This window comes from Melanerpes formicivorus, unplaced genomic scaffold, assembly GCF_026170545.1.
Source record: "Melanerpes formicivorus ecotype bairdi unplaced genomic scaffold, bMelFor1.0.p_v2 SCAF_11, whole genome shotgun sequence".
Taxonomy (NCBI): Eukaryota; Metazoa; Chordata; class Aves; order Piciformes; family Picidae; genus Melanerpes; species Melanerpes formicivorus.
This window is the reverse complement of record NW_027142363.1, coordinates 20,513,916-20,538,765: the sequence shown is the minus strand read 5'-3', so window position 1 is coordinate 20,538,765 and position 24,850 is coordinate 20,513,916.

The following is a 24,850-nucleotide window of genomic DNA, read 5'->3' as shown; positions in this document are numbered from 1 at the left end:
TCAGTAATCTTCCCCAAAATTGAAAAATATCATCCTAAACTCTCAAAAAAGCTTAGAACATTAGACCAAGCAGGATGTAGGTGGTAGACTTACACAAGTGCTGCTCAAGTTGGTTCAGAACAAATTTGGCATCTACATTTCCTCATGGATTAGTTGAGAGGAATAACTTTGACTTGTGAGGCTGTTTGGGAATGCTTCACTTGATAAACTTACACTGAGTGCTTAGGTCCTATGACAACTTTTTATGCCTCTCATGGGATTGCTGCGATCTTGCTGGTTTAAAAGCTCTGAAACGAAAACCCTGTGAAAACTGCTAACAACATATTGAGCTCAATAAATCCTTAAGAAAAAAGACCTCTGCAATATAAGTTTTACTCAAGGACTTACAGCTCTGTCCTTGCTATCAACTGTCATAACTCTACAGCCACCAGTGCTGTTGTGCCATTCTATGTAATCTGAAGATCTGCCCTTCAGAACAAGACTGGCATGATGTGTTTGCTCCTTTGCCTAATCACAGCTTTTCTGTTTCCATAGAATGGCTTAAGTTGGAAGGGGCCTTAAAGATCATCTACTCCCAGCCATGGGCAGGGACACCTCTCAACTAGACTCAGTTGCTCAAGGCCTCATCCAACCTGGCCTTGAACACCCCCAGGGAGGAGGCATCCACAGCCTTTCTGGGCAGCCTGTTCCAGAGTCTCACCACCCTCCTGCTGAAGAACTTCTTCCTAAGATTCTGTCTAAACCTACTCTCCCTCAGCTTCAAACAATTCTCCCTTGTCCTGTTGCTAGTTACCATTATGAAAAGTCCTTCTGCAGCCTTCCTGTAGGATCCCTTCCAGTATTGGAAGGCAGCTCTGATGTTCCCCCAGAGCCTTCAGTTTTGAACACCTAGTTGTCTGTGTGAGGCTTTAGTTAAATATTAATTTGTAGCAAAGCTTGTGTATAGGCCTAATTACTGATTCTGCTACTGACACTTCATCATAGGCCAAGACTTTTGTAGCTATTGTACAAACTTGTAAGAAACTTGGAAGTGGAAGGACTTTATGCTCATTGGTAAGGTGTGAGACAGCTGATGGTGACTATCTTGGGGAGCCTAGGAAAATAGAGAGACAAAGTAGCTCATCACGATGCAGTGATCTCAGCACACCAAGAACTCAGCCATGAGCAAATTTTATAGACATCAGCCAAGGGAGTGCTTCAAGGAGGGGTATCTTTTGTTGGCTTTTATTTTTCTAGCAGTAACAGAAAGCATAGAAGCTGCTAACTTGAAAAGTCTAGGTGGAAAACAAAGCTAGTGTCTTGGGTTGGGTGGTAGTAGGCTACAGCTGCTGATGCAGAGATAGTGGGAAGTAAGTAAGCTGCAAAGTAAGCTTTGAGTTTCTGTTGATCTGAGATGGCTGCTGTTTAGCAAGACCTAGAAATAGCAGCTGGCTGAACTCAAGGGTTAAGTGTGCAAATACATTTATGAATCATGTTTCTTTAAATCCAGATAGCTCTGTTCAGTGATAAGAGTCAGGTAGGAAATTTTGTATTGATTCTGCTTAGAGAGCCCTATCTTCCAGATAACTTTAAGTCTTAGTTCAAGGCAATGATTTGATGCTGAACATGATTAGAGTATTGGTGCTTGTAGGGGAGGCCTCCTTCTATTTTCCCCAATTTAACAGATGAATTAAGGGATATTTCAGCTCAGGTTTGAGGGCTGGGATGCAACATTTGAAGTCTCAGTGGTATATAGCTTTTATTTTAGAAGTTCTTGTTGTGCTCTGACAGAGCTCAGATCTCACTCTTAAGGCATAAGGCAAAGTCTGCTCCTCTGAGGTTTTCCCTGTTCCAGGTGTAGGCTGATTGAACTCTCTCAAATGCTTTCCACATTTTGCTGTGTGTCAAGTTGTTCTGGAAAGGCTCTTGGATACATACTTAGCAGAAATAAACCAGCAATGACAGCTTTTAAAATAAATGGCTGAATTGGTGCTTTTCAAGGGTCATTTACATCAGACAGGTACTGACTGATCTTATGCCCAAGCACTCTCTTTTGGACTATTAGCAAAATAAAAGGTTCATGTATTTCAACATCTGTGGTCTAGTTAAAGACATCAGGCTGAAATATGCTGGAATTAGATAGAGCCATAATATGTTGCTATGAGATCCATCAGTCAGCAAGTGCACGGGCCTCAGGAAATGAAGTAACAAGCTTAGTAATGGTGGGAGCTTTGAGGGAGAAGATGGTTAAAGTAATTAGAAGGAGTTTCAATCAAGGCACAAGTTCATCTTACAAATGCTCTTCCACAGAGAAAGCACTTCTCATGAATGACTTTTGCTGCCCTGGCTTCTTGATCTTCATGCAAAATTAACTAAGACTCATCAAAATTTCATGGCCTATAAACTAAGCCACTTCAGTTTAGTGTCAGCCAGATGAAATACTGAAGTGTGACCATGGCACTTGGTAACAAACTGGCATTTTAAAGGAAGGGGTGGGGAAACCTGTGGTGCTGAGAAAATAGTTTTTTAAAAGCAACTAAAAACTGTATGGAAAAAAAAAAGAATCACAAGATGGAATTCAGTTTCCAAGGAATGACAGAGAAACTCAAGGAAATAATTGAAGGAAGAAATACAATTGTAATATTTTAAAATACTGAAAAATTAAGGTACCTGAAAAACAATCCTCTAGAAAAAAAATTACATCCATATTCTTGGGCCTTTGTGTCTGTCCTCGGGGTGCTCTTTAAACATGCAAAACACCAATCTGGTGGCCTAAGGAGGACCTAGGAGATAATGTGAGGCAAAGTTACAACCTCAGGGAGAAGCACCCTGACATTTCTAGGTCCTCTTTTCCTTCTGGATTATGCTTTGGATTGCATAGAATTTAGAACCTAGGATAACACCTGGGAAATGCTTCAAGAAATTAAACTCTGAAAAGCCTGTTTATAGCTGGCACAAATCTATTTAGCAGGCATGTTTCTCAGATTTACTTCTGTTCCTGCACGACTGAGAGGTGTTGATAGATGTTATACAGCTGCTAAGCTCCAAAGAGCTGCTTGTTGCTCTTGTAGCATGCACAGATCCTGGCTGGTGAAATGTGACTGACTGACTGAATATCAGCTTTTTGTAAACATTTATTTATTTTTAAGGTAAATATTTATGAATGTATCTATGAGATCAGATTTGAGCAATGGTCATAAAGTGGGCCCCTCACTACAAGAAGGACATTGAGGGGCTGGAGCATGTTCAGAGAAGGGCAATGAGGCTGGAGAAGGGCCTGGAGCACCTGGCCTATGAGGAGGGGTTGAGGGAGATCTAGGGGGGTTGAGTCTGGAGAAGAGGAGGCTGAGAGGAGACCTCATTGCTCTCTACAACTACCTGAAGGGAGGTTGCAGTGAGGAGGGGGCAGCCTCTGCTCCTTTGTGGCAGGTGACAGGACCAGAGGAAATGGTTGCAAGTTGCAGCAGGGGAGGTTCAGGCTGGATGCTAGGAAATACTTCTTCACTGAAAGAGTTGTCAAACATTGGAATATTCTGCCCAGGGCAGTGCTGGAGTCAGTGTCTCTGGAGGTGCTTAAGCAGTGTGTGAACCTGGTGCTTAGTGTTGATCCTTCAGTGCTGGGTCGAGGTTTGGACTGGATGATCTTGGAGTTCTCTACGAGCGGATGTTTTCTGTGATTCTTTGATTCTGTGAAATACTGCTGGTGCTCCACCTCTGCCATCTGGCAACTTGCAGACAAATTCTGTTGAAAACTCACTGAAAAGCAAGTTCTGATTCCCTAGCTATGCTAAGTGTAGTTGCAAATGTAAATCATTCATAATCCAATATCAAAACTGAAAAGAGCAAATGAGTTTGTCTCTGTGGTTAAAAAGAATAAGGTATTGATTACCATAACAAATTAACAACTTGAAACCTGATCTATCTCCTCTGAGTGCTGAGAGCTGCGAACTGGAACAGTCATGTGTTACGCATTAGCCCCATGAGATTTAGAAGCAATTGCACTACAAGAATAGCTAGTTATTAGAAGAGTTCTGTAAAAATGATTATAATAGCATTTACTGCAGGGCTAGAACAATTACCAACCTGCAATCAAACTAATAGCTTTTCATTAATTAAGATAGTTGAGCCAGACTCCATCTTCACAGATTTGTTGTGAGAAATGGTGCTGGGTGTATTTTCAGTGTCAGGCAGATGAATAACAATGTGAACTACTGCAGGATGCTGGAGGGAGCTAAAAACCATTTAGCACTTCCAGAGCTGGTTAGTCATGGGCTTTGATGGGACTGGATTTAGTCTATGGAGTAGAAACTTGCATGGAAAATTAACCTAGAAAATCTGTTGGTACATTGGGGGAAGAAGGTTAAACCTTTACTAATAAGTCACAGAATCACAGAGTCATTCAGGTTGGAAAAGACCCTTGGGATCATCAAGTCCAACCATTAACCCAGCTCTACAAGGTTCACCCCTATATCATATCTCCAAGCACCACATCTAAATTACCTTTAAACACATCCAGGGGTGGTGACTCAACCACCTCCCTGGGCAGCCTGTGCCAATGCCTGACCGCTCTTGCTGTGAAAAAATGTTTCATAATATCCAGTCTAAACCTATCCTGGTACAGTTTGAGGCCATTGCCTCTTGTTCTATTACTAATTACCTGTGAGAAGAGACTAGCAGCTACCGTTCTACAATATCCTTTCAGGTAGTTGAAGAGAGCAGTGAGGTCTCCCCTCAGCCTCCTCTTCTTCAAGCTAAACCTTTAAGGATCCTCCTGTCTGCTTTAGATTTTCTGTCTTTCCCTCCCCCCATACTATTATGGCAAGAAGGTAAGTTGCAGGTGCACAAGTTTGAACTGATACCCATCTCTACCCAGCACGCTGTGTTCAGGGTAGTACTTACCATAGTGATAAAGCAACAGGAGCCTGGAAACTAAAGGGAAGAGGGTGAATATTCATTCATATTTTTAAGGCATGTCTCTTTGCCTGCACTCACACTTACTCCCTGTCTTGTTTATGCAAATATGTTTGTAAAGTGGTTTGTTGGCAAGTGTATTCATGGAAATTGAAAAACATAGCAAATATTGCAAATGATGATAGATTTCCTTTTTTTTTTTTCAACTTTAGATCCATAGCAGGGCTTGCAAGGAAAGCCATGAATTACATTCACAGTTACAGAACAAAAACATAGAGTTTCATTATCCTGTAAACCAAAATGCTTTTAGTTGAAAATGCTCAAAGCTTTGCAAGATATATTTTGCTTATCAGCTAGAGATAAAAATTCTCCTTACACTGCAGATGCTGTAGTATGCTGCTAGACAATTTGAACACAAAAAATAGCAGGCTGGTTTGTTATTGTATGAAGTTTAACAAGGTCAAGTGCCAGGTCCTCCACCTGGGTCACAAAACCCCCATGGTAAGCTAGAGACATGGGGATGTGTGGTCGGAAAGCTGTGACTTCAAGAGGGACCTGGGGGTATTGGCTGACAGGCAATTAAATACGAGTCAGCAGTGTGTCCAGGTGGCCAAGAAAGCCAGTGGATGTTAGGAAATATTTCTTCACTGAAAGGGTTGTCAAACATTGGAATGTTCTGCCCAAGGCAGTGCTGGAGTCACCATCCCTGGAGGTGTTTAAGCAGTGTGTGGACCTGGCACTTAGGGATATGGTTTAGTGTTGACCCTTCAGTGCTGGGTAGGACTGGATGATCTTGAGGTCTCTTCCAACCAAATGTTTTCCATGATTCTGTGATTCTGAACTGTTTAGCTGGCTTTATGAGTGATGTACATGATCCTTATTGCTTGGCTGAGCATTGGAAGAAATAGCTGGTAGAATACAGGGAACCTCCCGAAGTCAAAGGAGAGACTTTGTAGGTTTACACTTGAAATCCATTTAGTCTAGCCTTTCACTCTGCAGGGGTGAGCTTTCACCAAGAAGAGGGAGGTGGTTGTAGGTGTTCAAAGGCAAAAATTAAGATTTGTCTTTAATCCACAAGGAACAAAGCAATTTTACCTTAGGGGAAAGTTAGTTTTGTGGTGAGTCCTGAGAGAAAGCAGAACATGATTGGACTGGGAAGGCTTGGAAATCCTTGACTGAGTGGAATTTATCTCTCTTTGCCCTTGACAAATCTCCTGAGGTCTAGGAACACCTGGGAGAGCTAAAGCTGCTGCTGAGGTTATAGGAAACTTTAAATGCCCTGATGTGTTAGCTCTTTGGTGACATATGATGAATTGTTCTCTGTGGGCTAGATGATTACAACTTAAAAATAAATTAAAGCCTCTCTCTGTGCGTCCTGCTCAATTTTGGTCTACAACACCATAAACAGGAGTCTTGGCTGCCTGGGATGTGCAGTATTTAAAGAACAAATCAAAATGATAAAACCTTGGCAAAGTTTCCCATCAGTGTAATTGCTTCTACATTACCTTGTGTTTTGTATCAGTCCTCATGCTTTATCTGTTGTAGATCTGTTTCTCATGATATTTCAAACAGCTTTAGTCCTCAGTGTGTGGGTGTGTCTATTGGTGTATCTGCTGAAGGGCTGATGTGCCAGTGACTCTGCTTCATCATAGAATCAAGCAATGGTTTAGGTTGGATGGGACCTCCAAAGGTCATCTAGTCCAACCCCCCCTGCAGTCAACAGGGGCATCCTCGACTAAATCAGGTTGCTCAGAGCCTTTGGTGAGCCTGAAGTTGAAGATCTCCAGGAATGTGTCCTCAACTACCTCCCCAGGCAACCTGTTCCAGTGTTCCACTACCCTCATGGTAAAGAACTTGTTTCAACCATCCAATCTAAATCTCTTCTCCAGTTTCAAAAAATTGCCCCTTGTCCTGTCTCTCCAGGCCTTTGTAAACAGTCCCTCTGCACCCTTCCAGGCCCCTTCAGGTGCTGGAAGACTTCTCTTAGGTCTCCCTGGAGACTTCTCTTCTCCAGGCTGAGCAACCTCAGCTCCCTCAGCCTGTCCTCATAGGAGAGGTGCTACAGCCTGCTGATCATCTTCATGGCCCTCTCCTGGATCCGCTCCATCCTTCTCTTTTTGGCTGGACCACCACACCAGCAGTACAAAGTGGCGGATAAGAAACAGCTTCTCCTTCTCTATCTTACATCCACAGGTAACCCATTCCCATTTCAGACTATATGAACTTTTTCAGCTGGCTTCATCTGACTTTGCTTCTGCTCCTACACGGACAGCCATCGTGTGCCATCCCAGTGTACAGAGAGATAACTAATGTTGTTGTCTCACTTTCCCATGGCTAATTCTCAATCAAAAGCTGGATGAAAATGGATAAAATGTTCTTTTTCAACTATTGGCTGCCATAGGAAGAAGGGGTTTGAGCAGATCAGTTCAGTGGAAGCCCATCTTTTATACTCAGAATTGATTTGGAATGAATTTAAGTGAGAGAGATTTTGGCACAGCAATGTTCCTATTCATACCAATAATCTCATAAGCTATGAGGGGAGAAGTGTGAGGGGTTTCTTGAGTTGGTTTTTTTGGTGTGTGTGTGGGGTTTTTTGTAAGGAGATCACCTTGCTTTGTTTTCTCAATATAACCTGGGGCTACTGCAGAGTGGATGAGGCTTTGGCTGTAGCATTAATATCCAGGCAGCGTAACGATCCAGTTGTGCTCGGCGAATCCCTCATTTGGTGCTGCAGCATTTGTAGATTATGCTGCTGGTTGGTGGAGTTGCCTTCCCTGTGGGAATCAAAGCACCCACTAATTTCCACTTCTGGCAAGGAAATTAATATCCTATTCATGTAGCTGTATATTGCTTTTAATTGGTTTAGCACTAAACTATCAACTGCCTGAATAAAATGCTGCGGGGAAGTTCATTTCTAGAAGGCATTTTGTCTCTGGACAATTACAGAGTGTTTATTTTCTGTGTTATTGAATCACAGGAGGAAATACCTCATGCAGAAAACTGTATTTCCAAAGAAATTTGTGGCCCTTTAATAAAGCAATGAGTATTTATTTTAAAAAATAATAATACAATAATTACTGACAAAAATAGTACCACAAACTTGGGTGGCAGCTCATCTGCCCACAGAAAGTTGGGTAACTATTGATGACTTGTGCATCAGGAATGATCAGGGAGAACTGGCAGCATAAAACATGCAAATAATATTGTCTTTATCATCCTCTTAGAACTTCTTAGGATAAAGGCTCTTTGGGGCAGAAAGCTCCTGTAGGTGATGTTTGTCTCCAGGCTGCACAGGGGGGTAGTGGAGATATTCCAAACCCTCCTGGATGCATTCCTGTGTGATCTGGTGTAGGTGATCCTGCTCTGGCAGGGGGTTGGACTGGATGATCTTTGAAGGTCCCTTCTAGCCCCTAACATTCTGTGATTCTTTGATTCTGTGATTCTGTGAATTCAGTTCATAGCTATCAGCCAGTTGTCTTCCACTAAACATCACACTGTGTCCAGTTCTGGGCCCCTCAATTTAAGAAGGACATTGAGACTCTTGAACGTGGCCAGAGAAGGGCAATGAGGCTGGTGAGACGCCTCAAACACAAGCCCTACAAGGAGAGGCTGAGGGAGCTGGGATTGTTTAGCCTGGAGAAGAGGAGGCTCAGGGGAGACCTTCTTGCTGTCTACAACTACCTGTAGGGAGCTTGTAGCCAGGTGGGGGTTGGTCTCTTCTCCCAGGCAACCAACACCAGAACAAGAGGACACAGTCTCAAACTGTGCCAGGGGAGGTTTAGGCTGGAGGTGAGGAGAAAGTTCTTCACCAAGCGAGTCATTCGTCATTGGAATGTGCTGCCCAGGGAGGTGGTGGAGTCACCATCCCTGGAGGTGTTCAAGAGGGGACTGGACGTGGCACTTGGTGCCATGATTTAGTAGTCATGAGGTGTTGGGTGACAGGTTGGACTTGATGATCTTTGAGGTCTTTTCCAATCTTACTGATTCTGTGATTCTAAGCTGTAGGGCCACATGGAAATGGCTCTGCCAGCTGCCATCGAGCTGTGCTGGGAGGGTGGCCTCTGTTGTTCTTACCTAATGACAACATCAATGTGGAAGTGTCACATTTGTGAGCTCAGTGAGGTCCGAAGCTGACAATCTGGATGGGTCATGAAGGTGCTATAATATTGTGAGAGATGATGAAAAACCCAGTGCTGTCCCAGGATTTCTCCTCCCAGCACTTCTTTTCTTTCTGCACTCCAATCAGGAGGGGAATATTTTCTTTTCCTCAAATATGTGTGGAATAATAAAAAGGACAAAGAAACTTCTCTGTCAAATTCTCACAAGGTAGACAGATGTCTGATGTAAGTGACCTCTTGTTGGATCAAACTGTTCCATGAATGTCTCTGGTACTGTGCTAAAATGATACTAGGAATTCACTTGATGATATTGTAGTCAAAGACACTGTAAAACTTGTCCCTCAGCATGATAGCAAGGTACAGTGCTGCTAAACAAGGTGTGAAGCTGCTGCTCAGACCATCTGTAGGTATTAGAGATCCTTTGGATCATTTTGTAAAACAGGGGATATCCTTGTAATCATAGAACCATGCAATCATAAACTTGCTAAGGCTGAAAAAAGCCTTTAGGATCATCAAGTCCAATTGTAACCCAGCCACCATGACCACTAAACTACATCCTGAAGCACCACATCTACAGCCTTTTGAGCACCTCCAGGGATGGCGACTCCACCACCTCCTTGGGCAGCCTGTTCCAACCTCTTGCTACTCTCAGTAAAGAAGTGATTTCCTACTGTCCAATCTAAATATCCCTCGGTACAATTTCAACTCATTGCCTTTCATCCTGTCACTGGTTACTTGGGAGAATAGACCAACACCAGCCTCACTCCAGCCTCCTTTCAGGTAGTTGTAGAGAGCAATTAGATCTCCCCTCAGCCCTCTTCTCCAGACTAAACAACCCCAGCTCCATCAGCTGCTCCATGTACACCATGCCCTCCAATCCCCTTCCCAGCCTCCTTGCTCTTCTCTGGACACACTCCAGCCCCTCAGTGTCTTTGCTATCCTGTGGCACCCAGAATTGAACACAGTACTCAAGCTGTGGCCTCACCTCAAGCTATGTCCTCCAGGACACCATCAGTGCCCTGATCCTGCTGGACACACTGGTTTTGATCCAGGCCAGGAGGCCTTTGGCTTCCTTAGCCTGTAGCCTTGCTTGGGTTTGTTGCGACTAAAGTGCAGGACCTAGCACTTGGTCTTGTTAAAGCTCATCCCATTGGCCTCAGCTCATCAATTTAACCTGTGCAGATCTCTCTGCAGAGCCTTCCTACCCTAGGGCAGATCCCACACTCCCACTCAGTTTAGTGTTGTCTGTAAACTTGATGGTGATACCTTCAGTCCCCTCATCCAAATCAATAATGAAGATGTTAAACAGAACTACCCCCAGTACTGAGCCCTTACCACCTTAAACCATATGTCCGTGTATCCTGGGAAACTAAATCTATAGCCAGTGTTCCCAGTTGTGAGGAATGCTATGGATTTAGGAGGGACCCTGACATGATCTGATAAGACAGTTGGAACTTACAGGTATGTGCCTCTCACCTCTATATTCATATAGTGGCTGCAGTGATGTATATTTGGCTAAATCAGGTCTCCAGAAAATCATCCAGTCTTGATTGAAAGACTTCTACAAAAAGAATCTGGCACTTCCCTCTCTCCTCACCTTATTCCACTGGCTAATATCTTCACTATTAAAACCAGGTGCCTAGTTCCTGACCAGCCTCAGCTTCAAACCCTTATTTCCCAAACAGAGAGGGACCTGGGGTTACTGATCGACAGCCGCCTGAATATGAGCCAGCAGTGTGCCCAGGTGGCCAAGAGGGCCAATGGCATCCTGGCCTGCATTAGGAATAGTGTGGCCGGCAGGAGCAGGGAGGTCATAGTGCCCCTGTACTCTGCATTGGTTAGGCTGCACCTTGAGTCCTGTGTCCATTTCTGGGCCCCTCAGTTTAAGAAGGACATCAAAACACTTGAGCGTGTCCAGAGAAGGGCAACAAGGCTGGGGAGAGGCCTTGAACACAAGCCCTATGAGGAAAGGCTGAGGGAGCTGGGATTGTTTAGCCTGGAGAAGAGGAGGCTCAGGGGAGACCTCATTGCCCTCTACAACTACCTGAAAGGTGGTTGTAGCCGGGAGGGGGTTGGCCTCTTCTACCAGGCAACCAGCACCAGAACAAGAGGACACAGTCTCAAGCTGCGCCAGGGGAGGTTTAGACTCGAGGTGAGGAGAAAGTTCTTCACCGAGCAAGTCATTCATCATTGGAATGTGCTGCCCAGGGAGGTGGTGGAGTCACCGTCCCTGGAGGCGTTCAAGAGGAGATTGGACATGGCACTTGGTGCCATGGTCTAGTCATGGGGTCTGTGTTGATAGGTTGGACTCAATGATCCTCGAGGTCTCTTCCAACCTTAGTTATACTGTGATACTTTTCTCTGGTAGATTAAACAGTCCTCTCCCACTTGGAAAAGCATCCCCCCACCCCCGAGGACCTTAGATACTCTAATCCCATGACCGAGGACCTTAGATACTCTAATCCCATGACGTCTAAATCGTCTTCCTGGCAAGCTTTTCAAATGCCTTGTGGTGCAGATTTATCTTCAACCTTGCAATAATCCTCCCCCCCCCCCCTCCAGTTCTCTTTTCTGAGACTTCTGCATTTTCAAAATCCATTTTAAAGACTTTGCAGGCTTGGTGTGATATATAGTGTGGGGAGAGTCATACATAAACACACACTGTACAAGTGATGTATTCTGGACTGATTTCATCTTGACTACTACATGGAAGAAAATGTAGCTGCTGCTTTTCACACATTAGATCATGTTTAAAAATAAGATTTCTACCCATGCGAAAATACATATTTTTCCTTTTTGGCAACATGCATTAAAGGAACCCCCAGGTGGACCACAATTTCATATTTTTTTTTAAGCAAATGGTTTTATTCTTTTAAAAAAGTATGACATTGTATGCTTACAAAGGTTTTCTCCATTTTCTACTGCAAGTAATTGCAGGGCTGGGCCGAGTAATTTGTAAAAGGACAGCACATCAGTTGGTAAGATTCCGTACAGTAAACCAAACAGCTTTGTGCAACTGAGTACACAGAAAGGCTGCTCTGAAGCCACAGTTCCCCTAAAGCAGGGTGTAGGCAGGCTCCTGGGGCACGATAATGGAGGGCATCTCCCAGTGCCCTGCCCAGAGAGAGCAAAAGGAGTTCTTTTTGATTTCACAGAATCACAGAATGTTAGGGGCTGGAAGGGATCTCAAAAGATCATCCAGTCCAACCACGCTGCCAGAGCAGGAGCACCAAGAGCAGGTCTCACAGGAACTCATCCAGATGTGTTTTGAATATCTCTGCAGAAGGAGACTACACAACTGTCACACTCAAAGTGAATTTTTTTTTCCTCATGTTTCGATGGAACTTCCTATGTCATCCTCTTGCTTCCCCAATTCTGCCATTGATTTGATTGATCCAGGCATTATTCTTTTCTTTCCTAGGCAGGGTGTACATAGCATAGCAAAAACTTGCTTCTTCAGCTGCACTTTGCACTGGGTATGGTAAGCTGGCTCTGACTCCTGGTGGGAAGAGGGGATAGAATGGTTTAGAGAATTGCCATCAAGAAGGAGAGCACTGATTGCATTATTCCCCTTCAAACCATGCTCCACACTCCCCAGGCAGATGCTGTTGCCTAACTGTTTTCAGATGGTTTCAGCTCAGCTTGATGTTCTTCCCTAGCATGCATTTGTAATGCCACCGGTGCGTGCAGCAGCCAACTGTTGTGATCGGGCGATGTTGCTCTCATTACCTTCTCCTGCTTGGCACACATCTTGGTTATACTTTGTCTCAAGTTAAACTGTACAGGTTTTTGAGTGAGCTTGTAATGCTTTGTTGAAATTGTCCTCCATTTCTGCCCAAAGCCTGTTTGTCCATAAAGTATAGTGTCATGGGGTTGGAAGGGTAAGGCCAAGAAGCCTCCTCCCTCCCCCCTGTAAAGTAAAGGGAAAGAAAATTGAAGGGAAAGGAAAAAAAAACAACTCACAGCTGAATTAGCAAAGCAGTGGAGCTGTATATTTACAAAGCAGTGTAGGATATGCAGGGGAATATATACAAATTTACAATATTTACAATATATACAAAGATATACAATAAAGTAGCACAGAAATGAGAGTTCCCCCCCTTGCTGAGGGGGTTCCCCACCTCTGCTCTCCCCCTCTCTCCCCCTATTCCCCAGAGCAGGTTAGAAAAGAGAGAGAAAGAGGAAAAAAAAGTTAGAAGTAGTTTGTGTTAATTGGAAAGGAGTTAATACAGGCCTTTATCAGTTTCAAGGCCGAAGCCTTGGCAGAAAGCCCAGCACAGAAAGCTGCTGCCCGAAGGAGAAGCGGAAGCAAGACTAAAGATAAAGTGCCGGAGTGCCCAGGATACCCTCCTGCACTCCCAGTTCAGAAGGTGCTTCCTCCCACTACACCAATGAAATTAGTTTAGATAGTTCTTTTCATTTACCAACTTAGTTTCATAGTTTCATAGTTTCATTCAGGGTTGGAAGGGACCACAAGGATCATCTAGTTCCAACCCCCCTGCCATGGGCAGGGACACCCCACACTAGATCAGGCTGGACAGAGCCTCATCCAGCCTGTTCTTAAACACCCCCAGGGACGGGGCCTCGACCACCTCCCTGGACAACCCATTCCAGGGTTTCACCACTCTCATGGTGAAGAACCTCCTCCTCACATCCAGCCTGAATCTCCCCACCTCCAGCTTCATTCCATTCCCCCTAGTCCTATCACTACCTGAGATCCTGAGAAGTCCTTCCCCAGCCTTCCTGTAGGCCCCCTTCAGATACTGGAAGGCCACCATATTCCCTTTCTTAAAGGCACAGCCTCAAACGGTCACGTATAGTCAGGATGGGAGAGATGGGACAGGGAACAAGTTATTACTGGATTTGCTGATCTGTGCTCTCCTCAGAGATCAAGCTGGAGCAGGCAGGAGGTAGCTGGGAGAGGAGGAATAACATGCAAGTTGATGTGGAGAAGGGATTGTTTAATATTAGTTTTTGTGGCTTTAATCTGGAGAGAGACCTGGCAGTATTGGTTGACAGTTGACTGAACATGAATCAGCAGTGCCCAGGTGGCCAAGAAAGCCACTGGCATCCTGGCTTGGGTTAGAAACACTGTGGCCAGCAGGGACAGAGAGGTAATCATCCCCCTGTGCTCAGCACTGCTGAGGCCACACCTCGAGTGTTGTCCTCAGTTCTGGGCCCCTCACTACAGGAAGGACATTGAGGGGTTGGAGTGTGTCCAGAGAAGGACAAATGAGGCTGGAGAAGGGCCTGGAGCACATGGCCTACAGGGAGCATCTGAGGGAGCTGGTGGTGTTCAGTCTGGAGGCTGACGAGAGACCTCATTGCTCTCAACAGCTCCCTGAGAGGAGGTTGGAGTGAGGAGGGGGCAGCCTCTTCTCCTTGGTGGCAAGTGACAGGACCAGAGGAAATGGTTCCAAGCTGCACCAGGGGAAGTTCAGGCTCTATTTCTTCAAAGGGTGGGTTTTCAAACAGTGGAATGGTCTGCCCAGGGCAGTGGTGGAGTCACCATCCCTGGAGGTGTTTAAGCAGTGTGTGGACTTGGTGCTTAGGGACATGATTTAGTGTTGACCCTAAACTAGGTCAAGGGTTGGACTGGATGATCTTGGAGGTCTCTTCCAACCGGATGTTTTCTGTGCTTCTGTAATCTAACCATCTCCATCCTGTGGCTTCCTTCCACTAGAGGTGTCTCTTGTTGATGCCCACAATTGTACATAGTGAGCTGAGGGCCTTGCATTCACCATTTAAATTGGACCAGGAACTGCTCTCTCTTAATCTCTCTTCACATTCTAGTGGAGCACTGAGAAGTCAGATTTCTCCCATAACAACACAGATCTGAAAATGTGAATCTGCCCTCGTCCTTATGAGCAACCAGTGGAAGAATGTGCAAGAACACAGAAAAGGCTGTGAACTACAGCACCCTGTTTGTCTGGCTCTGAGCCTTCCTGCTGCAGCCATCTCAAATCAACAAACACATTTTCTTGACTATGGCCTTGTTAGTTCTTTATTTGGAATGTATTAAAACTCTAAATTGTGCTTGGAAAATACCCAGTGATTAATGATCACTCATTAGGGACCAAGGAAGCTTGTGGGATGGTTCAGTTGCTGCTGGCAGAAGTAGCACAGATTTACCTTTTCACCAGTGTCCCAGTGTGAATGGCAGGACTTGGGGGTGCTGGTGGACAAGAAGCTCAACATGAGCTCTCAGTGTGCACTTGCAGCCTGCAAAGCCAATCAGATCCTGGGCTGCAGCAGGAGAAGTGTGGCTAGCAGGTCGAGGGAGGTGATCCTCCCCCTCTACTCAGCCCTGGTGAGACCCCACCTGGAGTACTGTGTCCAGTTCTGGAGCCCCTATTACAAGAGGGATGTGGAGGTGCTGGAAGGTGTCCAGAGAAGGGCCACAAGGATGATCAGAGGGCTGGAGCATCTCTCCTATGAGGACAGACTGAAGGAGTTGGGGCTGTTGAGTCTGGAGAAGAGAAGGCTCCGAGGTGACCTAATTGTGGCCTTCCAGTATCTGAAGGGGGCCTACAGGAAGGCTGGGGAAGGACTTCTCAGGATCTCAGGTAGTGATAGGACTAGGGGGAATGGAATGAAGCTGGAGGTGGGGAGATTCAGGCTAGATGTGAGGAGGAGGTTCTTCACCATGAGAGTGGTGAAACCCTGGAATGTGTTGTCCAGGGAGGTGGTCGAGGCCCTGTACCTGGAGGTGTTTAAGAGCAGGCTGGATGAGGCTCTGTCCAGCCTGATGTAGTGTGGGGTGTCCCTGCCCATGGCAGGGGGGTTAGAACTAAATGACCCTTGTGGTCCCTTCCAACCCTGAATGATGCTATGATACTATGATACTATGACTCTTGTGGACCGTATGGAGGTTATCTCAGGGAAGGAATTTTAAGGCGAGGGTTTGAGGCCTATGTCTAGCCCCTATGGCTGCTCCCACTTTCTACACAGACTATGCAACTGTATCATGAAGGGTTGCTTAAGCATTCCAGATGACTTTAGCAAGTTGCTGCAGCTATGTCTTGAGAAGACTGAGAGGGGAATCTCATAAACGTGTATAAATGTCTGAGGGGTGGGTGCCAAGTGGAGGAGCCCAAGCTCTTTTCAGTGGAGTGCAATAATAAGCCAAGGAACAACAGGTTCAAGCTTGAACATAGAAGATTTCACCTCAACATGAGGAGAAACTTTACAGTGAGGGTGATGGAGCACTGGAACAGGCTGCCCAGAGAGGTTGTGGAGTCTCCTTTTCTGGAGGCTTTCCAAACCCACCTGGATGCATTCCTGTGTGGACTACCCTGCATGATCCTGCTTCGGCAGGGGGGGTGGACTAGATGATCTCTGGAGGTCACTTCCAACCTCTAATGTACTGTGATACTATGTCTGTGGCTTAATCCTGCCTTGTACTGCACAGGTAGAGCTTAAACCATGCAATCAATGTAATGATTCTGTTACTCAAGCTGTGACCCTTTCATGTGCACAGATGGGAGAGATCCCTACTGGATAGGAATTATAAGGCACTTCACCCTGGGAATGTGCTTTTTCTTTTCAGAGAGCTAAGTAGGCTGCTGACTGTGTTATGTTGCTGAGTGTTGTATCACCCCTTACTCCTTTCACCTTGTTTTGAATGCAGATATGTGTGGGAGAATTGCCTGAGAAAAGAGTTTTCACAGTTATCCAGGAAAAATACAGGTGAGACAGGATAGCTATACTGACATACCTTGGTTGTACTAAAATGTGTGAGGAAACCCTCAGCACCTGGGAAAAGTGAAATATTAGACTTGGATCCCAAATAAAGATGTACTGTATGAGCAGCCTGGCAGAGAGGGACCTGGGAGTGCTGGTTAACAGCAGCTGAACATGAGCCAGCAGTGTGCCCAGGTGGCACGGAAGGCCAGTGGCATCTTGGCTTGTATCAGAAACAGTGTGGCCAGCAGGACTAGGGATGGAATTCTGCCCCTGTACACAGCACTGGTGAGGCCTCATCTTGAGCACTGTCTGCAGTCCTGGGGCACTCACTGCAAGAAAGATATTGAGGTGCTGGAGTGGGTCCAGAGGTGAGTGACAAGACTGGAGAAGGGACTGGAGGGAAAGTCTGATGAGGAGAGGCTGAGGGAGCCAGGGGTGTTTAGCCTCAGGAGACTCCGAGGGGATCTTACCACACTTACAACTACCTGAAGGGAAGTTGTAGTAAGGTGGGAGTCAGGCTCTTCCCCCAGGCAGCTTGTGACAGGACGAGAGGGCATGGCCTGGAGCTGTGCCAGGGGAGGTTTAGGTTGGATGTTAGGAAGCACTTCCCCATGGAAAGGGGAATTAGACACTGGGATGGACTGCCCAGGGAGGTGGTGGAGTCACCATCCCTGCAGGTGTTTTAGGAAAGATTGGATGTGGCACGTAGTGCCATGGTCTGGGCAGTGTGGTGGTGTTGTGTCAGTTGGACTTGATGATCTCAGAGCTCTATTCCAGGCTCAATAATTCTGTGATTCTGTGATTTTGTATGTACATGTATTTGCTGCACGTGTTGGGGAAGCACAGCAGTTCAGTGTTCTATTGAAATAATTGATGTTTCTCTACAGTACACTGACCTGTAGTATTTTCCTCTCCTGTAGAGGATACTGCATGAAGGAGTAAGCATTCCTTTGAGCATGACTTAGAAAGAAAAGTTCTTTAGAAGAAAATACAAAGAAAGGGGGAAAAACACCCAACCTTGCTCTGCCTCCATCTTCTGCCTGGCAGCCAATAAAGTAGCCTTCAAAGAGACTTCTGAAACTGCCTGACTAAAGGTCACCTTTGGGCACAGCAGCTGAACAAAGCTGGCTCCTGATTGTAGCAGAGATCTGTTGGAAAGTGTTACTTTGCTTTCTCTGCAGGCAAGAGAGAGGTTTGGAAAACTAGTGGGCTGATCCTTCAAAGTGCTGAACAATGCAGGGTTTGGGGAGCTGGAGGAAGCTGGGGATGTTTTGGGTGTCTCTCAGAATTGCACCCTGAAATAGCTGCAGAGCACTGTTCCCGCTCTCAGAGCAGCAGTAGGTTGGTAGAGGGTGGTCTGCCCCTGGCATGGCATTGTCTACCATCCCCATTTCCAACAGTCCTTGTGCACAGAAGGAGATGGGATCTTCTAGCTCATTAGTGCACTGTCTCCTTTTGTTTGTCCTCTCATTTTTTTAAACTGTTGTGACATCAAAGGGGCAGGTCAGTGCTGTTCCCTTGACCACTGAGTCCTGTTCCTGACAGACACTTGGCAGGTTTGTAGATTGGTTGTGATGATTATGAGCCAGCTGTATGAGAGAGGCCCTAAATCTCACCCTGAGATGAGCCACATATCTTTAAGGCAGAGATGCACAGGAGAGGATTTCTTTTCACTGAAGTGTAAACCCTAATCTCAGTCACGTTAACACCATTTCTCACCAGACTGTACTTGCTGCAGCACTGTGTTTGGTCTAGCCAGTAAAGAGAGACATAGAATCATGGAATCATAACATGGTTTGAATTGAAAGGGACCTCCAAAGCTCCCTGGAGGAGAGGAGCCTAAGGGGTGACCTCACTCATGTTGATAAAGACGTGCAGGGCAGTGTCGGGAGGACAGAGCCAGGCTCTGCTCAGGGATGTCCAGTGGTAGGTCAAGGGGCAATGTGTACAAGCTGGAGCAGAGGAGGTTCCATGTGAACAGAGGGAAAAACTTTTTCCCTGTGAGGGTGCCAGAGCCCTGGAACTGGCTTCCCAGAGAGGTTGTAGAATCTCCTTCTCTGGAGACATTCAAAACCTGCCTGGATGTGTTCAGGTGTCACCTACTCTAGGTGCTCCTGCTCTGGCAGGGGGTTGGACTGGATGATTCCTTCTGAGGTCATTTCCAACCCCTAGCATTCTGTGATTGTGTGAACTTGTATGGTTGTAAGGGTGGCAGTAGCTGTCCTGGAAGAGCTCCAGCACGAGTCACTTTGCTCAGCTAAGGCTGTAACCCTGTGTTTGCAAAGCCAGCAACTTCAGAAGAGTATAATGAAGTTGGAACTGCCTTTTAATTTTCTTCAGCAGCCAGGCAGGAATTACAGTTGTAATTTGGACCTGCTTCTGAAAAGAATCTCAGGTCTTTGTGATCAGGCACATGATTTAATTCACTTTAATTTCACTTTGACACTGGCAAGATTCTCATTTAAAGTGCACATTTCCAAGTGTATAAATCTATAGGCATGACACTGGCCCAGAACCTTTACCAGGCAGGCTGTCATAACTAATGCCTATTAGTTAAATTAATGTTCCATAGTGTACTTTTAATGCTTAGGAAAGATTCTGCTCCTCAAAAGTAAACTGCAAAGACCTGTAAAATGGCTATTTAATGAAACTCCCCCCCCCCCCCCCCCCCCCCGATGCTTTCTCCAACATTTCCATTCTCAGGTAAGGTTTTCTTACAGGAGAATGTGAATTTAAAGTGCTAAAATCAAGGAAACACCAACTCCTGGAGTGATGAGTTTATTAAAGCTTCCTTGATCTCCTGTTCTAAGGGAATCTCAATTGCCAGTGTAAAATAGAGAGGAAATGGAATTAATTTGAAAACACTTTTTTTGGTGAAAGTCGAACACAAAAGTCTTCCCTGGGAGCTGATGTGTGTGAGTAGCATTTAAGGAATGTGTTCTTGCAATCACTTTCTGAATTACCTGGAAGTTTGAGGAATGACTGTGTTATGTCAGAGCATCTTAACTTTCATTTCATGCTTTGAAATCTGTCCATTTTGCTTCACTGTGGTCTTCAAATGCTGTTTCTAAATGCTTAAGAGAGGCCCAGACAGTGCAGGAAAGCTGTGACATCTCTGGAACTCATGTGATTTATTACAGGCAACTTCAGTCATAGATTCATGGATTCATGGATTCATGGATTCATTGATTCATTGATTCATACAATGGTTAAGATTGGAAGGGATCTTAAAGATTATCTAGTTCAAACCATCTTGCCATGGGCAGGGACACCTTCCACTAGAGCAACTTGCTCTAGGCTTCATCCAGCCTGGCCTTCAACACCTCCAGGGAAGGGGCATCCACAACCTCCCTGGGCAAGCTATTCCAGTGTCTCACCACTCTCACTGGAAAGAATTTCTTCCTAATCTCCAGTCTAAATCTGCCCTCCTCAAGTTTCAGGCCATTCCCTCTCATCCTATCACTACAAGCCCTTCTAAAAAGTCTCTTCCTGGCTTTCTTGTAGCTCCCTTCAGGTACTGGGTGGCTGTGATAAGGTCTCCCCAGAGCCACCTTTTCTCCAGGAGGAACATCCCCAACTCTCCCAGCCTGTTGCCATAGGAGAGGTTTTCCAGCCCTCTGATCATCTTCATGACCCTCCTCTGGACCTGCTCCAGTAGCAACATGTCCCTCTAATGCTGGGGGCACCAGAGCTGGAAGCAGTGCTCTGTGGGGGTTTCACAACAGGAGAGTAAAGGGGCAGCATCACCTCCCTCATCCTCTTGGTCACACTGCTTTTGATACAGCCCAGGGCTGCAGGTGCACATTGGCACCACTCACTGGACAACAGTGAACTCCTTCTGGTTTCTGCCACTTTAATCCCCTGATGTACAAGAACAAGAACTCTAGATTTTCATACCATAATCTTGTTTGAAGAGCAGTGTCTGAAGCTAACCACAGTAGTGTTTGATGATTAATGAAAAAACACTTTTGCCAGAGAAATCTGAGCAGATACTTCTAGTGTAGGTTTTCAGTGCTCTGGTTTATTAATAGGCAATTACTGGCAAGTATTTATAGAATCACAGAATTGTCAGGGTTGGAGGGGACCTCAAGGGTCATTTAGTTCCAACACTCCTGCCATGGGCAGGGACACCTTACACTAAATCAGGTTGCCCAGAGTCACATCCAGCCTGGCCTTAAAAACCTCCAGGGATGAGGCTTCCACCACCTCCCTGGGCAACCTGTGCCAGTGTCTCACCACCCTCATGGGGAAGAACTTACTCCTAATGTCTAATCTGAATCTCCCCTCCTTTAGCTTGGATCCATCCCCTCTAGTCCTATCTCTACCTGACACCCTAAATAGTCCTTCCCAAGCTTTCTTGTAGGCTCCCAGATACTGGAAAGCTACAATATGGTCTTTTTGGATCCTTCTCTTCTCCAGACTGAACAACCCCAACTCTCTCAGTCTGTCCTCATAGCAGAGCAGCTCCAGCCCTCTGCTCATCCTCGTGGTCCTTCTCTGGACACGTTCCAGCATCTCCAGATCTTTCCTGTTATAGGGGCTCCAGAGTTGGAGACTGTACTCCAGCTGTGGTCTCACTAGAACAGTGTAGAGGGGGAGAATCACCTCCCTCACCCTGCTGGCTATGCTTCTCTTGATGCAGCCCAGGCTCTGCTTGGCTCTCTGGGCTGCAAGTGCTCACTGCTGGCTCCGGTTGAGCTTCTCATCCACCAGCACCCCCAAGTCATTTTCTGCAGGGATGCTCTCAAGCCAGTCACTGCCCAGCCTATATTAGTGCCTGGGGTCACTCCAACCCAGATGCAGGACCCTGCAATGGGTCTTGTTGAAACTGATGAGGTTGTCATGGACACAGCTCTGCAGCCTGCCCAGGTCCCTTTGGATGGATCCCTTCCCTCCAGCCTGTCAGCTGCACCACACAGCTTGGTGTCATTGACTATGTTAGCAGGTTTTATAAAGACTACCATGGACATCCTTTTCCATTTCATCAAAACTAGAAAAGAATATGCTGATTTACATGACAGATTTGTGTAATAAACATAAGTTTGTAACCAGAAATAAATATGTAGCATGTCCATTGTAGGCTTTACAACTGTGCTAAGTACATTGAGTTAATTGATAATTAACTCAGGGTAAAGTCTACAGATAATCTAAACATATTGATTGCCAGCTCTTCCTGGAACAGAGTCACTGTGCGCTGCTGAGCTGAATTAAAATAGAAGAGCACTGCTGAACATCATTTCTGCTGCAGGCTGAAGATATTTTTATGGTGTGGCATGCTACTGGAATAGGGCAGTAGTCATCAGCCACTCTTAAGACTCATGCAGCACATTTTGTGTTCTAGATATCAGAGAGATCTGCAGGGAGTTCATGTAATTAAAGAAGATAGGGTCACCATGAAACTGGGATTTTATTATAATGATAAATGACCATGGCCAGAATAGACCAGCAACATCTGTCAGAAAAAAGAGGAAATTGAACCATAGAATCATAGAATGATCTGGGCTGGAAGAGACCTCAAAAGGTCATCTAGTCCAACCCCCCTACAGTAAGCAGGGATATCCTTAACTAGATCAAGTTGGTCAGAGCTCTGTTGAGACTCATCTTGAATAGCATGAAATGTTTAAACCAGTATGTCGTATTTTAACAGGTGGGGTAGGCAAAAGATGTTTCTGCCTACACTTACACAGCCTGAGCTTGGTAAACCACGGTAATTGTGCAACTTGATATTGTCCTACTGATTCAAAAGCTAAGATTGGGGGTTGGACTAGATGACCTTTGGAGGTTCCTTCCAACCCAGACTATCCTATGATTGCATGATTCCAGCACCTATGATTGCATGATCTCCAGGGATGAGCCTCAGATACCTCTCTCTGGGCAACCTGTTCCACTGTTCCACCACCGTCATGGTAAAGAACTTGTTCCTAACATCCAATCTATCCCTCCTCTAATGTCAAACCATTGCCCCTTGTCCTGTCACTGTAGACCTCTGTAAACTGCCTCTCTCTATCTTTCCTGTAGCTCCCTTCAGCTACTGCCAGGCTGCTATTTGGTCTCCCTGAAGCCTCCCTCTTTTCAAGGCTGAACAAGTCCAGAATTTCAAAAAACTGCCCCTTGTCCTGTCTCTCCAGGCCTTTGTAAACAGTCCCTCTGCAGCCTTTCAGACCCCTTCAGGCGCTGGAAGGCTGCTGTTAGTTCTCCCTGGAGCCTTCTCTTCTCCAGGCTGAACAGCCCCAGCTCCCTCAGCCTGTCCTTGTAGCAGACTTGTTCCAACCCCCTTGTTGGATCATTTCTGTGGCCCTTCTCTGGACCTGCTCCATTGGGTCCATGTCCTTCCTGGGTTGAGGGCTCCAAATCTGGAAACAGTACTCCAGGTGAGATCTCACCAGAGCAGAGTGGCCATCTTCATCTTCATCTGCTGGCCATGCTTCTTTTGATGCAGCTGAGGATTCCATTTGCCTTCTGGGCTGCAAGTGCACACTGTAGAGTCATGTCCAGCTTCTTGTTCTCCAGCACTCCCAAGTCATTTTCTGCAGGGCTGCTTTGTAACACCTCCTTTCTCAGCCTGTATTTATAGTGGGAATTGTTGCAACCTGTCTACAGAGCAAACAAACTCTGAATATTAAGAAGTCCAAGCTAGGGCATAATGAACTGCAAAGTGGGAACAATACATGGTCTAGGAAACCACAAATGCCAGAGGATGCACAAAGGAGTGCCCCAAGAAGTTACACATTATCCTGTGATTTTTCTTCAGGAAGAGCGGGTACCTGGCATTTTCCTTGCAAAATGACTTGGACCTATTTGTGGCACAGCTCAGTAAAAAGCAGGCTGATGTCAATGATAGTTTATTTCCATCATTCTGCATGGAGGTGATTGTATTCTTCACTGCATTCACATTGAATCAGATACAAGTCTATTGCAGTGCAGTCACAAAAGGTGACACTCATCTCACTTAATTTTATATGTCCACAAAGCAGAAGGCTACATCTGAACTGGTTGTCTGGCCTCCTTTATGACTGTGGAGACAAGGGAGAGTCTGGAGATGCTTCTAGAGAATGATTCATCTACTCTATTTCAGACATCTATTTGAGGAGGAGATGAATTATGCCCTGAGAGCACCTATTTCTCCGTGGCTATAAAGAGTGTTAGACAACTAGCTCAGATGAAGATGTCTGTGCTATAATTGTCTAAGATCAAGCAAAACGAATCCCATATGAGGTGACACAAATTAACACCCTGTGCACCCTTGCCATGGCACACTTCCAAAAGGCTCTCACTCTGCAGCTCTAGCACACATGCTTGCTGAGACTCCCCTTCCCCTAGCACCACTGGCAAGATTTCCTCATTTTCCACTGTAGGTATGAAATGCAAGACCCTGTGGACACCAACAACCATAAGAATGCTTGCTTGAGGAGGCCCAGTCCTCTCCTGAGGTCTTCCCAGGACCCCCTCCAACCTGTAATGAAAGAGGAAGGGGCTTCCTGTGCCTCTTCAGGTGATGGTGAAGCTGTTGTAGTCCTGCCCAGTGCTTTTGGGTTGTCACAATGCTCAGAGCTATCAGCTGGTCCAAATTACAGAGTCACAGAATCAACCAGGTTGGAAAAGACCTTCGAGGTCAAGTCCAACCTATCACCCAACACCATCTAATCAACTAAACCATGGCACCAAGTGCTTCATCCAGTCTCTTTCTAAACACTTCCAGTGATGGTGACTCCACCACCTCCCCAGGCAGCCCATTCCAATTGTCAATCAATCTTTCTGTGAGGAATTTTTTCCTAACATCCAGCCTAAAATCGTCTCATCTTGAGCACCAACACCAACCTGAAACAGCATTTGTAAAGTGTTTTGATTGAGCAGGCTTTTGGAAAGGTCTGTGGGCAACAGCAAATAAAGTAACAACAACAAAAAAATTAACAAGAAAAAGCAGAACTCAGCTACCTGACTTTTCAAAATATCCTACTAAGACATCTGAAATATTGTCTCTTGTATAGCCCTGCTCCTCTGAGAAATCCAAAAAGGAGTTCATTTTCATACTTCTTGTGTACTTTCTCTGCTTGAGATATTTTCTTCTGCTTCTCATTAATGCTCTTTTCAATCCCACAGGGAGAATGCTAGGTAAAGTGACCAAGAAAAGCTTTCTTGATGCTCTTCCCAACTTC